General features: G+C 34.5%; 1 long non-coding RNA gene across 1 annotated transcript; it reads right to left on the bottom strand.

The window, feature by feature from the left end:
- Positions 1–364: 364 nt before the first annotated feature.
- LOC128527677 (uncharacterized) lies at positions 365–909 on the bottom strand. Its single transcript, XR_008360903.1, has 3 exons — positions 857–909; positions 692–733; positions 365–590 (listed from the first exon to the last, which is right to left on the bottom strand). It is a non-coding gene; the product is annotated as an uncharacterized LOC128527677 (long non-coding RNA).
- Between the last annotated feature and the right edge of the window lie 14,530 nt (positions 910–15,439).

Below are 15,439 nucleotides of genomic sequence, written 5' to 3'. Positions count from 1 at the left end.
AATTTCCATAATATCACCTACTGAGCAAAGATAGTAAAATAATATTTTATCAGTTAATGCAAATATTTTTTTAAGTATGATTATGCATGTTTATTTAGTAATACATTTCTGAAAAATATTTATGTACCTTCTATATCTTCTGATGTAGATGTCAAACAAAATTCCAAATTTTCAGGGGGAAAAAATGACAAAAAGACACAAAAAAGAAAAACATTCAATTAAATAATGCAACTTTGTTTCTTACAATGCTATTTTAATAAACCAAAAATATTACCTACCCGTGACTTGGACATGGATTGAGTTCATTCCTGATCCTGTAACATTCTTTGGAAAATATCTTGTAAATGAGTACACACAACTGTAGTTACCAGAGTCTTGGAATGAAATGTTCCTCAAAGTAAAGATGTGTTCATCTTTACTCCCAAGTAGTTTTACTCTCTCTCCAACACCATTTTTACACAAATACATGTGAACTTCTGTATGTGAGATCTCATGGTAGTTGATAACTCTGCACTTTAATGCTGTATCCTCACCAAATTTCACTGTGAATGGTGCAAATATTTCTGCTGGGAAAATCTCCCCAGAAACACCTAATTAAACAACAACAACAAAAAAAAATTCATAAATGTAAAATGTGCAAAATAAGTTTATTTAATGCAATAATTGTGAGTTGAACGAAGAAATAAAATACCTTCTGATGAAGATACAGATGTTGCTATTATTAAATAAATGTCTTTCCACGGACAAAAAAAATTAGGTTAAAGTTTATTGATTAAAAATTAATCAAGTTTAAATAAAAAAAGGAATTTTCCAATTTAAATTGAAAATAATACAAATGATTACAGTGGTTACTTACAGACTATTTTGTGGCACATGTCCATTTTTAATCAAGTGCAAATTAGTGTGTGCTATTGTATCATGTGCATGTGTAAGTGGTGGGTGAAACCTTATTGCTTACTCTGTAAACAGCCTAGCATTTACTATTGGACAGACTCAGCACATGGCTCTTTTTTCTACGCTTTGTTTCAGAGATGTTTGTTAAAAATAGAGATTATGCAGACACAGTTACCAAAATGCATTGTTTTTTTGTATTATGTATTATGTATATGCTGTAATTTTACTATATTTAAATCTTTTGTTGTTCTTGGTTTTATGACTGCTCCCGGTATTGTATTGGGTCCAATTTCCTATGTTGCTGCACCACATACAGTGGTGTGAAAAACTATTTGCCCCCTTCCTGGTTTCTTATTCTTTTGCATGTTTGTCACACAAAATGTTTCTGATCATCAAACACATTTAACTATTAGTCAAAGATAACACAAGTAAACACAAAATGCAGTTTTTAAATGATGGTTTTTATTATTTAGGGAGAAAAAAAAATCCAAACCTACATGGCCCTGTGTGAAAAAGTAATTGCCCCCTGAACCTAATAACTGGTTGGGCCAGCCTTAGCAGCAATAACTGCAATCAAGCGTTTGCGATAACTTGCAACGAGTCTTTTACAGCACTCTGGAGGAATTTTGGCCCACTTAGCTTTGCAGAATTGTTGTAATTCAGCTTTATTTGAGGGTTTTCTAGCATGAACCGACTTTTTAAGGTCATGCCACAACATCTCAATAGGATTCAGGTCAGGACTTTGACTAGGCCACTCCAAAGTCTTCATTTTGTTTTTCTTCAGCCATTCTGAGGTGGATTTGCTGGTGTGTTTTGGGTCATTGTCCTGCTGCAGCACCCAAGATCGCTTTAGCTTGAGTTGACGAACAGATGGCCGGACATTCTCCTTCAGGATTTTTTGGTAGACAGTAGAATTCATGGTTCCATCTATCACAGCAAGCCTTCCAGGTCCTGAAGCAGCAAAACAACCCCAGACCATCACACTACCACCACCATATTTTACTGTTGGTATAATGTTCTTTTTCTGAAATGCTGTGTTACTTTTTTTAGCCAGATGTAACGGGACACGCACCGTCCAAAAAGTTCAACTTTTGTCTCGTCGGTCCACAAGGTATTTTCCCAAAAGTCTTGGCAATCATTGAGATGTTTTTTTAGCAAAATTGAGACGGGCCTTAATGTTCTTTTTGCTTAAAAGTGGTTTGCGCCTTGGAAATCTGCCATGCAGGCCGTTTTTGCCCAGTCTCTTTCTTATGGTGAAGTCATGAACACTGACCTTAAGTGAGGCAAGTGAGGCCTGCAGTTCTTTAGATGTTGTCCTGGGGTCTTTTGTGGCCTCTCGGATGAGTTGTCTCTGCGCTCTTGGGGTAATTTTGTTCGGCCGGCCACTCCTGGGAAGGTTCACCTCTGTTCCATGTTTTTGCCATTTGTGGATAATGGCTCTCACTGTGGTTCGCTGGAGTCCCAAAGCTTTAGAAATGGCTTTATAACCTTTACCAGACTGATAGATCTCAATTACTTTTGTTCTCATTTGTTCCTGAATTTCTTTGGATCTTGGCATGATGTCTAGCTTTTGAGGTGCTTTTGGTCTACTTCTCTGTGTCAGGTAGCTCCTATTTAAGTGATTTCTTGATTGAAACAGGTGTGGCAGTAATCAGGCCTGGGGGTGACTACAGAAATTGAACTCACGTGTGATAAACCACAGTTAAGTTGTTTTTTAGCAAGGGGGGCAATCACTTTTTCACACAGGGCCATGTAGGTTTGGATTTTTTTCTCCCTAAATAATAAAAACCATCATTTAAAAACTGAATTTTTTGTTCAATTATGTTATCTTTGACTAATAGTTAACTGTGTTTGATGGTCAGAAACATTTTGTGTGACAAACATGCAAAAGAATAAGAAATCAGGAAGGGGGCAAATAGTTTTTCACACCACTGTAATGTTTTAACACTAAAGAAAATGTTTGTTTTTTCTGACAAAATACAAACCGGTGTGTTTAAATCAAACCAAGACTTGTAGTGAATTGACTTGTGAATGGTGTAAAACTGTCTAAAAGTCTTCAAGCGCAGTAGACTAATGAGACACTCAGCCCGGGGCACTGTAAAGGGGCTTTATTAACTTGAAATTATTCTATTTGCTGTTTTCTGGTGTCAAAAAATGTGTTTGTTTAGGAAACACAAACGTCCGTGAGCCCCTCTCCCCCTCTCGATTATCATAAAATGGTTCAGTCCGCCCAAATTGTATCCAAGCAACAGCTTGACTTCACTTATAGCGCCGGCAGAAGTGAAAATGGCTCAAAAATCTGGAAGCCAAAAATGGAAAGAGAAAAAAATATGACAAATTAAAGAGGCAAAGGGTCGACAGTATGTTACCCAATATTTCAGAAGAAAAGACGGGTTTGTAAGTAGGACTAAATTGTTAGTGGACCGCCCGTGTGACAATCATTGTAGGCTATGGTTTAAATATTTATTTACACAAATATTTAAACTAGTTTTAATAAAAATTCATGTAGTTTTAGGAAAAGTCAGGGAGCACCAAGGCTTTGTGATTTATTAAGCACACTGCCAGTGACTGTTCGGGCAAATAACTGTTGCTGGTGGGGAGAGGGCATTCAGCAAATTAAAACTGATAAAAAACTACTTGAGGTCTACAATGTCTCAAGTAAGGCTTTGCAGTCTTGCGATGCTTTCCATTGAGGCTAGAGAGCTCAACTTCAAAGATTTGATTAATGATTTTGCAGCTAAAAAGGTCAGACGTTGCACTTTTGTTTAGAAATGTTAAGCAAAGACAAGAGATATACTTTGCTATACTTTAATATAATATATTGTGCAAGTTCTGCTTAAATTATAAAAAAAATTATATGGCCATTTTGTTTTATGGTGGTGTTTTCTTGTTGAGATTTTTTTTTCCACCACTGTTTTTTTAAATTGAAGAGTTTTATTTTGAGATTTCAGTGTTCAATAATCAGTGTTGAAGCATATAAATATTAATACATTTCATTGCATTTAGCATGCTCAGTGTTTCCATTACATTTCAATTGTCATGTTAAAAATATTAGGTTAGATTAGATTAACTTTACTGCCTAGTCAGGAGGACATTGCAGTCATACCTGTTAAAGTTTAGCCAGTAGAGCACCTGATCCTTCAGAATCAATGGTTGATGATGAAAAACTCCTGTACTACTGTTTTTTTGTTGTTGTTGTTGTTGTTTGTTTGTTTAATTTTTACAGGACAACACATTCTTGCACCACTTGCACATTACAGGAACTCAGCCACATCCACTGTACAGTCCTGACCTTGATCCAGGCTATTTCCGCATTACCGTATTGAGAAAACTTGTCACCTTAATGATATCCAAGCTCTAGTAAAACAATGGCACAAGTGCATTAGTGTAGCAGAGGATTATATAGAGGATAAAAGGAAGTTTTTACTCTTATAACTGTGTTCTGTTATCCTTTACAATCAAAAGTTCCACTTTTACTTACAGTAAATGCCCTTTATAATACTTACTATATTTAATAAATAAATACATTTTATACTAAAAACTATACAAAAAAATTATTGTTGTTTATGTTTATTAATAAAAGGTATCATTTAAACCTTAAGTAAATTAAAGTAAATAAAATAAGCATTGTTCATGAGACTGTTTCAAGATTATTGATTGAATAAACTTTTAAATATTTTACACTGTACATGTACATGTTATGATCTGGTTTCTAATAGACTTCGGCTCTTCTCATGTATGGGTCGTGTTTATTTTAAGTGTTAGTGTTGAGTGCTAACTGAGGCGTGCACTCATCTTCATGTATGCTTTCAATGCTGTATTCCTAAAATGTCTACAGTAACTTCCTGATGAAGCGTTAGTGTCTATACAAATTCTTACCATAGGCCTACTTTCTTTAGATCACTTTTTTAACCTACCCATTAATGCAGTTACACAAACAGCACGATTGCCAAAACACAATGCATAAAATCATGCAGGTACATCAAATTTCAGTTAATGTTTACAACAACTATGGAAAAGGAAATAATATGGTTACTGCGACCTTAAACATTGGATGGTTTTTGGAGCCATTAAGCTATTTCAGAAACTCACAATCTCTTGGTTTATCCAGGGCTGCTGGCAGAGAAAAAGGTTAAAAGATTCACCCTATCAACATAATTGATTCAGGACAGACCTAAACCGAGTTAATCCAAGATGGCTTATGCAGCAAAATCCTCCCACTCAATATGTAAGAACTACTGCAGGAGAGCAGAGTAAACCCCTTATAGCCAGACTCTCATTGGTTTTTGTAGCCCAAGTACTGGTCAGGTAACATGTAAAACCAGCAAGCAAGACTGTTAGATTGTCTAGGGTGACTTTGAAAGCATTATCTTCATTATCTTCGTCTCCTTTGGTTCTTTAGGATCTCCCAGGACATTTACAATGGTTCATGTTCTTTGTAGTAACATATGTCTATGGCACAGGCATTTGGTCAAACATATATAAACCCCATCTTTTGCTGTTAATAAACAGAGACCTTTCTGACAAACAACGTGTGTGTGTGTTTGACTGAGTCTCTCCTGGCGCCAGAAAAGCTTACCAAAGCACAGCGGACAGACCGAGCAATTTGCCTCTTCTACAGTACTACGCAACTTTAGAAAAATTTTACACACACACACACACACACACACATATATATATATATACACTACCGTTCAAAAGTTTTGGGTCACTTTCTAACTGCATGATCGTTCTATCGATTTTTCTACATTGTAAAGGAATGCTGAAGGCGTCCAAAAAATCTTTAAACAGTTAATCGTGAGACCTTCTTTGAACAGTTAATGGTGAGATGTGTCTGCTACTTATGCTCTGTAAAGACTTCATAACGCCTCTAATTTAAGGTGTTGTTAATTGGTCATTTTTTAGGCTGATAACTCTAAATGAACTTCTCACCTGTGGCAAAGGTAGGTTTTGGTCTCGTCCTCCTGGGATGGCCTTCATGAGAGTCAGTTTCATTATGGTGCTTGACAGTTTTTGCAAATGCACTTGACAATACTGTTCTTGCAAGAACTATCACAGAAAGGCTGACCTCTGTGTCTTAAAATAACAACTAACTTTTTTTATACTATATATACTACAGTGGAACCCCGGATTACGAGTAACACGGTTTACAAGTGTTCCGCAAGACGAGCAAAGATTTTTAATACATTTTGACTTGAAAAACAAGCATTGTCTAGGTTTACGAGCACCGAGTATTATGTTTCACGCATGCGCTTCTTGTTTTGACACCAAGCGTCACGTGATCACAACTAAGCCAACAGTTTTTTTCTCTCTTGCGCTGCAGAATCGTCTCCCCCGCTGGGTCTTAATGCTCGTCTCTTACTGGCATAATTAACAACCGTGCACGCATGTACTGTTTACTATAACACAGTGACCCTGTGTGTGTGTAAAACATATTTTATTTTGTGTTCAGAAGCGTGTGTGTACAACGCGTGCACTGTTTCTTATAACACGTGTGTGCGCATAAGTAAAGCAAAAGAAATTCTCAATCCAGAGGTTAAAAAATCTATTTCCTTCCTCATCGGCAGAAGGTAATTAAGGCGGTGTGTGTGTGTGTGTGTGTGTGTGTGTGTGCGTGAGCGTAATTTGACACTGTGCAGGCTATGTGTGTGTGTGTGTGTGTGTGTGTGTGTGAGAAACTTTCATTTACAAACACACACACGCGCACAGAAATTAAAGCGAGAGACACACACTCTGCTCTCCGAAGAAATACTGCTCTTGTCGCAAATCTTTTCAGAGGTAAGGTGCTGGGTCATTTGTTTGTTTGGTTTACTTTACAGCAGTGATTCTGTTAGTCTGCGCTCACACGAGTGTTATTAGCGATGTTAATAGCTAATTTTCATATAGAACAGTGTAGCGAGAGAGAAACGTTGACTTATGACCACTGTGTACGGAAGTGTAGTCACTCCGGTAGATGCATTGTGGGTATTCCAGTCCGGTGTGTGTGAACGCGAATGCGAGATGTAAGCTAGGATATAGAGTGTGAGTTTTGTTCTTCAATAGTTTTTTTTGTTGGATTTAAATGCAGGATCCACCTGAAAGTTTGTACTATAACCTGACCAGAAGATGAAAGAACGGGGCATCGACCAGTTTGTCCATCTCATCATTACACGAGCATAAATTAACGGGCTGTTACGCTGTCGCGAGCAACATAAAAAAAAAAATCGAAGAAGCTTTAATAATTTAAAAGAGAACAACAGTCTTTCCGTTAATGTGTGTGTGTGTGTTTAAACGAGAGGAGAAAGTTTTAAGGTGTAAGATGAGGAGGGGGAGACAGGAGGGGCTGAAAGCAAGAGTCTTCACTTACTCTAGCCTCACACACACATACACAGCGCCTGCGTGCACAAACGGAAACACTTATCTGTCGGGATTTATTTTTTATTTTTTTGAAAGGTAAAGTGCAGGTTCATTTGTTTTATTTTTATAAAATTTGCCACCTAGGCTTAACTAAAGCGCAGTAACTAGGATATTGCATCAGCTGGGGGCTATTGAAACCACAAGAAAAAATGGTGGACGTCATACATAAATATTCACAACCAAAAAACCAAGAATGTGCATTTCGACTATTGAAAACCCACCTTACTAGTTCCCCTGTCCTCTGCAACCCAGACTTTAGAAGGCATGTAAATCAGGGTGGTCCTTTCCCAGGTATTCGACAGAGAAGAGCACCCGGTCCTGTATGTGTATGTGAGTAGAAAACTTCCACAAGCAGAGAAAAAAATATACAGCCGTGGAACGCAAAGCTCTCTCCATTCTCAAACTGTCCGTAGTATGTGTGTGCCAAATAAAGGTGACCCTGGTTTTATCTTGATACAGAGAAAGAGCATGTTTTACCAATTTGTGAAACGAAAGGAAAAGTAATTAACAGATATTGTGTAAAAGCTGTAAACGAAAACTGGATGGGAGGACAGGTACAGTGTGGAGAAAAATTCTTGAGTTATTTAGATAACATTAAGCCAGCATGGAGTGTGATGTATAAATCGCCACTCAGGAAATGAGTGGGTGATTTACAGTGGAAAATTTGGGGAGCTGTGGGGGTCAATGTTTTAAACGCTTAACCCTCTGTTCGAGCTGCTAAAAACACTTTTCAGATCTTTTGGTGAAAAATGGCCCCAGGTCTCTCTTATCTTTGGAGTTGGTTATAAAAAGGCAGAGAAACAGAAATGGGAACTAATCAACTTTATTGTAGGAGAGGCAAAAATTCCTATCTATATAAGCCAGAAAAACAAAGTAAAGAGAAAAGGATTGACCAGCCTTATTCCTGTCCTGAGTGAAAGCTTGCGTCAAAATAATCTCTAAAAAAATCTCTCTCTCTCTCTCTACAGTGAGAAACATAAAAACATGTTTGAGAACAAGTAGCAAAGCTCTTATTGATAAACATTTTGGAATAGGTAAGAAGAAATGTTAATTAAAAAGAAAGCAAGGCTTTCATAAATGTTTAATATACGGATGTCTGCGTTTAAAAAATGAAAACAGTAACATAATTAAGATGAAAATCTCATGTGTAATGTGTAGGTTAAATATTAAATTCAATTTTATTTTCTGATAGACTAAGGTAAATGCCTCTAATCATGTATATAATTGTGTATCTGCTTTAAAATCTTTAAAATAATACACACATATTGCAAGATTTACTGTTTAATATAATATGGATGATTCAGTTATTTAATTAGCTAATTTACACAATAAATTATTTATTGTGCTCTTTTTTGATACTTAAAACCATGTCTGCTTGCTATCTTTATTTATTGTTATTAATTTAACCACATTGTTGTAAGAAATGATGTCAAGTTATTTTCTCTTTTCCTTCAGCACTTGTGCATAAACTGCTGTTAGTGCAGATTGTTCTGCCTCTCTTTTCTTCTTTGGTTTATTTTCTGTAAAGATAAAAGTCAGATTTAACCAATTTAATGTACCCACCATGCATGGAAAAAAAAAAACTTGTTGATGTACAGTAAAGTCAATTAAAGTTAAAATAAGCTTAAGCATTTAAAAAAAAAAATCATATTGTATGCATATCTGAATGTCCAGTACAGCAGTAAATAAACTATACCCTTGTGCCGCACTATGCTGTATATTACAGGAGGGTCAGCAAGATAATACAGTGTGGCACTCTCAGCATCACTAAAAAAAGAAAAGATAGATTGAATTTAAACATGACAAGGAGCATGTATGTTGCTTTTACAAGTGCAATTTCACCAAAATGTGGTATGTACTGTAGTCTGCTTAGCTTGGGTCTAGAAAACTAGAGTGGACTTAACACTTTTGCCAAGGAGTGACTTACCAATCAGCAAATGGCCCATTGAGCCCTGTAAATACAAAGATATGTTTTTTTTAAATAACCAACTTCAACGGCACACAATTTACTTATTTATTAAAGTAATGGACACTGCTGAGACTTTTCTACTTAAGCAAAGAATCTCCAGGAATATTAATATTAATGATAATCATCTAGATTAAGTTTTTATATAACGTTTGATATTACCTCTTGCTTCAGGTATTGTGGCATATTCCTCCATGTTACTGTAAACTATTTGGGATTCATGGCTAATAAAAAGAGATTTACATTTTTTCATGTTGAATATGATAGCAGGAAAGCAAAATATGTTTACCAGCTGTTAAAAAAAGCATGAGATATTTGCTGAAAGAAAAAGATACATAACTAAACACATATGAAAATAATTTGTGATCATTTCAATATATGTTAATTATATAATAAATAATTTGCCTTTATTTTTATTTGGACTTAAATGTTTAAAAACACCCTACAATCTATCTATAAAAATAACAGTTTTAAATATTAACCTATAGTTATCTTATTTCATATAATATGTTGGGTGACAGTAAGTAAGCCAAATGTTTCTTTATTTAGTCATGTTTACATAAAGACAAAATTTTGACTAAGCACATGATGTGACAGAACTTCATAATGCTACGGTTGTCAAATATTTGTTAAAAGAACAAGAAATATCACCAGTACTCTAGGTCATTTTTAACAAAATGTGGCCTTACTTGTTCGCTGTCTGGTTTACTTGTTCTTGACCTTGAAAAAACAAATAAACAAATATAATTATACACATTAAACTTAACTATTTAAAAATATGACAATTTAGAAACTTGCCTTCACCAGTTCTTATATTTAGAGGTTCACTGCTGGAGCCAGAAAAAGTGCATTAGTTTAAAACCATTAGTTTACACATCTATTCTCATAATCTATTGCATTGTAATATAATATATTTAGAGTACCTCTGTCCTTGGCAGATCTGACACAACTCTAAAACAAGAAATTGTTTTTATTAGTTTATTTTTTTGGCTTTTTTTGTAATTTATATCTTCATTTATTTGTTAAAAGTTATACACCTGTCAGCAATACTTACTGTCACATATTCTGTAGCGATACATTTTAATAAAGATAACCAGGACTGACAAGAAAATGACAAGACAAACCACGGCATTTTTCACCAATTTTTTTGGCAGAATGTCATCTGCAGTAAAAGCAACAGTAGTAAACACATTACAGAAAGATACTTATGCTAATTTATAACAGAAATATATAAAAGAGATCCTCAGACATTCTGTACTTTTTTTTCTGACCACATTTTTTCAGCAAAATCTAATTGTTCACTACTATCCATCTAAGTCTTATCAATCCATTGGACAGTCCTTAACCCAATTCCAGTAACTTCAGGAACCTCCTGAAAGGAGGTCTTTGCTTAATGCAGGCCAATAATGTTACTCTTCTGAAACAGAGTACCACTGTATACATCTTTTGACATGATTGTAGATAGATAGATAGATAGATAGATAGATAGATAGATAGATTGATAGATAGATGCATCATTTTGGAAGATCCATCATTTTGTGCTGGAAAAATTATCAGATAATCATGTAGTAATAACTTTTTTAAAATACCAACCAGTTGGGGACACAGATTCTGATACACTGCAGTATCTATAAATTTTACAACATGGATGTTAAAGAGTAAGAAGCTACTCACCAAATCAGTTTTGTATAAAAGAATTGTTTACAGAAGTATTTGCTTATTAAAAGTTAAATCCCAAGTATATTTTTGGCTAAGCAGTGTATAAAATTATTAGAAATTTCCCCAGGACGAATAAAGGAATATCTTATCAATCTTTGGATAGATAGATAGATAGATAGATAGATAGATAGATAGATAGATAGATAGATAGATAGATAGATAGATAGATAGATAGATAGATAGATAGATAGATAGATCGATCGATCGATCGATCGATCGATCGATCAAATGTTTTACCACTTTCTTGGTCAGGGATTGAGTTATGTCCTGATCCTGTGATATTCTTCTCAGAGTATTCTGTAAATGAATACATAGAATCATATTTATGACTTCTTTAAAAATATATTCCTCAATGTGATTTTGTGCTCATATTTAATTCCAAGTAATTCCACTATTTTTAACACAAATAAATGAAAGCTCCTTTACTATAATTGCGATCATTGTTACAGAGCTCATCTGGTGGATTTATGGCTCATCAGTATTTTTGGCCATCTTTTGCCTGAAATGTCATATCTCTTTGCTACTTTTCATTTTGTATTCATGTCATACTGACATTACATTAATATATTAAACTTATGTTCTTCAACACTTACCACTGTAACATTTACATTTTATCCACACTTACCATTTTAACATTTACATTTTATAGAAAGGTTAATTTTATTCCATTTAAGATATATAAAATCCATAATCTGAAACTGGAACTGATTAAATAATTAAATTAACAGTTCTCTCTTTAAGATGTAATCAGATCGGATTATCAAATGATATTCATCTGGCTAAAAAGAGTAAATTTTGACGAAATGTTATTTTATTGCACACATTTAAATGCTGGGCCAAATATTTTGAATAGTGCATTATATCCATAAAAAATTGTTCTGATGGAAATAGTGAAAATTATTTTATAGTTAAAGGGATCACCTGTAATACATAACAAGCCAAAATATTAAAATATATATGATGAGCTTTAATGAGCTAAACACTAAATAATACAAAACATTATAAAATTTGCATGATTAGAGTAAGTATACATTTATTTCAGTCTAGTGAACATGTGATATAACTAGAATCTAATATTTTCAAGCAACTTACTCATTCATTAATTAAAAAAAAGAAATAAAACAATCACAAAATTAAACCACAAATTAGACTAATTAATTTTAAGACTATCAGACTAAGAATAGAATATGGATTTAATCCCATACCTGTGACTTGGACATGGATTAAATTAATCCCGTTTCCCTTGACATCCTTCGTAGGATATTTTTTAAATGAGTAAATACAACTGTAGGTACCAGAGTCCCGTGATGAAACATTCTTCAAAGTAAAGGTATACTCATCTTTATTTTCAAGAAGGTCTAATCTTTCTCCAACACCATTCTTACACAAATACACAAGTGTTTCTGTATTTGAGATCTGGATGTTGGAGAAGCTGCATTTGAACATTAAATTCTCACCAACTTTTGCTGTGCGAGGTCCAAATATTTGTGCTGGAAAAATCTCCAAAGAATCAGCTATTGAGCAAAAAAAATAATATATAAAAGTGACAGCACATGGGCAATCATCTGATGTACTCCACCAGTACTTCTATATTTTGCACATCTACAGTATTGATATATACCCCATATATACATTCACTGAGTAATCACAATGCTACCACTGTACTTATACATGTATAATTCTACATTTGAAATGAAATGTCTAATTAAATTATAAAACAAGTTAATTTTCTGCTAAAGAAAGATAGTATTAAGATAGTTAATATGAACTTTATAAAAAATATCTACATTTAGAAAATAAAATATTTATATGTCATATACTGTATGTTATTATTATTATTATTATAACTATATTACTGTATGTATTCCCATGTAAAAAACGCTGTATTGTGAATAGCAAAAGGGAAGAAAAAAATTAAATACCTTTTGATGGAGATGCAGATGTTGCTATCATTAAATAAATGTCTGTCCAGGACAAAAATATTTTGTCTAAAAATATTTCTAAAATCTGAAATTCAGCTAGAAGGGTATTTTTAACTTTAATTAGAGAATACACTCTGAAAATTACAATTTTTACTTACAGATTGTGGTTTGCCACATGTCCATTTTTGACCAAGCGTACTGTACATCAGTTCTACTATTGTAGAGTGTGTGTAAGTGGTTGGTGAAACTTTATTAACCTCCCTGTAACCAACCCAGCATTTACTATTGGATATCAGAAGTACACTACTATATTATGAACTCTTTGTTTCAGAAATGTTTGTAAAAAAGTGGGATTTTACTGACAAACAAATCTTTAAAATTTATTGTTTTGCCAAACTAATAATACATTTTTACTGAAAAATGTATGCAGTAATATTTACCTTGACCTTGACTTAACATCAATTAAAATTGAAAAATAAAAAAAAAACAATATCACTGTGCTATAGTGGAAAAAGATTGTGTCCTTTTATGTGCTAGCTTTAGATTCAAGATCCCACTCTCTTTTTTACCCGCAGAAAGTGTGCCAGAGAAAGTGTGCTACTCATGAAGAGTCTGTGCTCATTTTGTCACTCTTGAGTTCATGCTAACCAAAGATTAACTAAAGCATGCACCTCTATGCTCACATTCAACATTGTGCTCCAAAAATATTTACAGCGATGTTGCAAACAGTTTGTACTTTGGCTTATGTACTTTGGCTTATGTTGCATCTTGCCTGTAAGGTGCAACATAAACCAAGATACTAAGAGAAACATTTTTCCATCATGACTACTATTTGATCGGCCATCTTTCTTGGTCATTTCAGGTAAGTTTAAGGAGGTGCATCTGTATTGAACATAAGTTACAAGACTTGCAATATTGATATTAGGCTGGGTATGTTGAATTTTTCTATACTTGCCTTTGCTGTTAGGATAGGTACAGTGCATCCGGAAAAGTATTCACAGCGCATCACTTTTCCCACATTTTGTTATGTCACAGCCTTATTCTAAAATTGATTAAATTATTTTTTTTCTCAGAATTCTACACAAAACACCTCATAATGTCAACATGAAAAAAGTTTACTTGAGTTTTGCTAATTTATTGAAAAAAAATAATAATTAAGAAAGCACATGTACATAAGTATTCACAGCCTTTGCAAAATTGAGCTTAGGTGCATCCTGTTTCCCCTGATCATCCTTGAGATGTTTCTGCAGCTTAATTTGAGTCCACTTGTGGTAAATTCAGTTGGACAATTGGACATGATTTGGAAAGGCACACACCTGTCTATATAAGGTCCAGCAGTTGACAGTTCATGTCAGAGCACAAACCAAGCATGACAGCATGACAAGCATATTTGTGCTGCCGAGACAGGATTGTCTCGAGGCACAAATCTGGGAAAGGTTACAGAAAAATCACTGCTGCTTTAAAGGTACCAATGAGCACAGTGGCCTCCATCATCCGTAAGTGGAAGAAGTTCAAAACCACCAGGCCTCTTCCTAGAGCTGGCCAGCCATCTAAACTGAGTGATCAGGAGAGAAGGGCTTCAGTCAGGGAGGTAAACAAGAACCCGATGGTCACTTTGTCTGAGCTCCAGAGGTCCTCTGTGGAGAGAGGAGAAATTTCCAGAAGGACAACCATCTCTGCAGCAATACACCAATCAGGCCTATATGGTACAGTGGCCAGAGAGTCTTATCAGACTTAAGAATTTTGTTTCTCATGATCTAAGAGTCCTTCAGGTGCCTTTTGGCAAACTCCAGTCGGGCTGCCATGTGCCTTTTACTAAGGAGTGGCTTCTGTCTGGCCACTCTACCATATAGGCCTGATTGGTGGATTGCTGCAGAGATGGTTGTCCTTCTGGAAGACACCACAAATTATAATGATTACTTACAAATTATGGTGCGGCACATGTCCATTCTTGACTAAGGGCAAAATTGTCCTACTATTGTACAGTTTGTGTAAGTGGTGGGTGAAACCTTATTAACCTCATTGTACCCAGCCTAGCCTCTAGTATTAGACAGCAGCAGCAAAAACTGTATGATTTAAGATTCAAGATTCAAGATTTAAAGGACTTTATTCATCCCAGAGGAAAATTGTTTATTCTTGGTTACATTTGCTCACAGTTTTTATTTAAAGAAAAAGTAATAAATAACTAAATATATATTTATATATATATATATATATATATATATATATATATATATATATATATATATAAAGAGTCCTAAAACAGTAAGTACCAAAAATATGACCCAAGAGCATTTGTAAATATTGCAAAGTAATCTAATATATGTATGTAATACTGTTTTATTATATTATAGTATATAGTATTAGATATTTGTAATACTCCTGTGGCACTCTGTGGAACATTTGATGGTAATCAGTCTCTGGCTGAAATTGCTCCCCTGGTCAGCGAAAACACTAAATAGTGGGTGAGAAGGATTATTTAAAATAGATTGTACTTTGGACAAAATCCTCCTCTTTGCAACTACATCCACAGAGTCAAGCT

Source organism: Clarias gariepinus, chromosome 7 (assembly GCF_024256425.1).
Source record: "Clarias gariepinus isolate MV-2021 ecotype Netherlands chromosome 7, CGAR_prim_01v2, whole genome shotgun sequence".
NCBI classification, from domain to species: Eukaryota; Metazoa; Chordata; class Actinopteri; order Siluriformes; family Clariidae; genus Clarias; species Clarias gariepinus.
This window is presented reverse-complemented; position numbering and strand designations above follow the sequence as displayed.